The 3,065-nt window shown below is 39.2% G+C and overlaps 1 protein-coding gene across 1 annotated transcript in view; it reads left to right on the top strand.

The window, feature by feature from the left end:
* The first annotated feature begins 2,371 nt into the window (after positions 1 to 2,371).
* Positions 2,372 to 3,065, top strand: part of LOC138022023 (plasmolipin-like) — a 13,982-nt gene continuing 13,288 nt past the window's right edge. Inside the window, exon 1 of the mRNA XM_068869046.1 lies at positions 2,372 to 2,724. The gene's annotated coding sequence lies outside the window, so the exon portion shown is untranslated. The remainder of the gene's footprint in view (positions 2,725 to 3,065) is intronic.

The raw sequence follows: 3,065 nt of genomic DNA, 5'->3' as shown, positions 1-3,065 counted from the left end.
GATTTCCAAAAATGAATTCCATATAGTTTTCCAAAATCTGAGCACCAGTATTTAATTCCAAAATCTGGATACTAGTATCTAGACCCAACGTCTGGTAAAGTATGATAGTAGGAGGGCTTGTATCAGATCATTTTGGGAAAAATGATCTGGTACCCCCAACTACTATACTACTCTCTTCCTACTGAAATACCGTGGTGATGTGATTTTTTATAGCCTATGTTAGCCATACACATATCCTTTATTGACGACATCAAAATCAGTTTAATCTCAGTGTAAGAATTCCAGACAACATTTGATGGTGTCTACAAAACGAAGACCGAAGACCCAAAAACGAAGACCCAAAACGGACTGAAACGCATTGTTCGGTGCTAAAACAATAAAATCGATAGGGGCTTCGCTTTGTAGAAATGCCCCCCTCAAACTACAAAACGAAATCCCTCGCTAAAAGCGCTTTATATATCACGCTGAAACAATAAAGTCGATGGGGCCTTCGTTTTGTAGAAATGCCCCCCACCCCCCCTCAAACTACAAAACGAAGACCCTCGCTCGATGCTAAAACAAACGAATTCAAGTGGCTTTATGCCAGCCTCAAACTATTGTGTATGTCACGCAAAAAGAAACGAATGCATATTATACGAAGGTTCACAATAACAAAGAAAAGACAAATATTTTATTTCAGAGATGTGTTTCTATTTATCTTGAACATCTTGATAGTGTCGCACATGGCGGCTGTCATCTAACAGTTCTTATATATATTATGAACAGTATTCTATTATTCAAAAAAAATTCATATTCATGCTCGCTAAAAGCGCTTTATATCGCGCTGAAACAATAAAGTCGATGGGGCCTTCGTTTTGTAGAAACTCGCGGCCCCCCACCCCCCCTCAAACTACAAAACGAAGACCCTCGCTCGATGCTAAAACAAACAAATTCAAGTGGCTTTATGCCAGCCTCAAACTATTGTGTATGTCACGCAAAAAGAAACGAATGCATATTGTACGAAGGTTCACAATAACAAAGAAAAGACAAATATTTTATTTCAGAGATGTGTTTCTATTTATCTTGAACATCTCGATAGTGTCGCACATGGCGGCTGTCATCTAACAGTTCTTATATATATTATGAACAGTATTCTATCATTCAAAAAAATTCATATTCATGCTCAGTTGAAATGATGTATGGGGGAAAAAGCGGGCTGAGCAATGCGATTTTCGGGCGCTGAAAAATTGAGCTGCATATAGAATGACGAATTTTTACACTAAACTAGTATTTATCATAACAGTGACCTAAGCGCTCGTGAACTTGTCGAGTTAGGTGTAAAAAACTCGTTTATTTTAGAGTATTCCAACTTTGCATATCATTATGAGTGCTTTGAATAGTGACGAAACAAAGTTAGCGAATAAATGAAGTTCACAATTTCTAAGTTATACATATTTTTATCTTGCAGGAATTCAAAGATTATTTTTTAAAATTTGTTTATTATGGAGAGTTCATTAGAACTGATAATGACCTTGAAACGGCAACACAAGTTTCGCTCAACAATTATTGTAGCGAAACAACGCATCAATGTAGCGGAAAACATTTAAACGTGTGCCAGGGCCCCAGGGGAGTGGGGGGGGGGACTCTCATATAAAAGGAGTAGGGGTGCTAGTCGTCTCGCTTAGGGGTGTAAATAGAAACGACTTTGAGAAAGTCTAGGGTGTAAATTTCGGATTTAGGTCTCACTTAGCCGTGACGGTTTGGGGTATACAGTTTGTGACCGCGTGCAGGGAATTTACAATTCGTTTTTGTAAACACACGGTCCGAGCGCTGTAACTTTCCAAGGATTTATGCCAGTGTCCTGAATATTCTTTTGGCTTTTGCTAGCCATATAAGTATTATTTTATGATAGCAATCACTTTTCCAAGCCTTTCATGAGTGCGGCATGATGCGAAACACCGTTTTCTTACATGTCACGTACGTCACCAACGATCTATGCCAGTGTCCTGAATATTTTGTTGGCTTGTGTTAGCCGTATAACTGTTATTTATTGGTAGAAATCACTTTCCCTAGCCTTTAGTAAATGCGGCATAATGCGAAACACCGTTATCTTACGCCTTGCAAATTTTCCTGCACCTTTACAAGACGTGACAAGTAAGAAAACGGTTTTCCGCATTATGCGGCAGTTATGAAAGGCTATGGAAAGTGATTTCTGCTAATAAATAATACCAATACGGCTAGCACAAGACAACAAAAAATTCACGACACTGGCATAAACCCTTGGAAAGTTATAGCGGTCGGTCCTGCACCTTTACAAGACGTGACATGTAAGAAAACGAAGTTCTTTTCAGCTAATGCAAATCACTCAGTGACTACGCATATGCAAATGTTATGATCTTCTTTTTGAATAAAAATCCAAGATTCGCACGAAGGCGTCGCTAAATTAATCCGAATGGTGAAAGCACTTTCGACCCACCTTCGTTCAACCTTTACGATTTGATCATCCCAAGTCAGTACTTTGTACGAGAGCGAGCGTTAATCTGCTTTGTTTCTTCGGTTGAATGGGTACAGATGTCATAATATTGAAGAGGGCGTTGACCGAATCGCTTAAACCAACTAATTGTCTTAGTATTTGAGTTGTTCGAAACATCTGCTAACGATAGCGAGTTCTATTTTGGAGTTTTTTCACGAATCAGGAACCACAAGCACTGCAAAGAAGACGACAGGAAGCCACGACCTACGATCGTGAGTATATAAGATTGTTTTTACGGCGTTAGGCGCGCATCAAGGGGCTCAACAAAACTAGCGTCCTCATCAACATGTATATCCAGAGGTTATGGTTGCCTTCTCTCCCGTCTTCCTTTTAGGTGCTATTGTTGATGGTCTTTTTTTGTCCCTGTAATAAGTTACACTATCTCGCGAATTGAAATGGCGTTTTTCAGTACAGAATGAAAGTGGATTTTAGAACCAGACATTCAGCGTTCATATTTCGGTTTGATTTCAATTCGTAATATGGTTAGCAATCGAAAATCCCCCATACACATACTTCAGACAACACACTTTTGCTAAAACGGTCTCCGAAATGT

Source organism: Montipora capricornis, chromosome 10 (assembly GCF_036669925.1).
Source record: "Montipora capricornis isolate CH-2021 chromosome 10, ASM3666992v2, whole genome shotgun sequence".
Classification (NCBI taxonomy): Eukaryota; Metazoa; Cnidaria; class Anthozoa; order Scleractinia; family Acroporidae; genus Montipora; species Montipora capricornis.
This window is presented reverse-complemented; position numbering and strand designations above follow the sequence as displayed.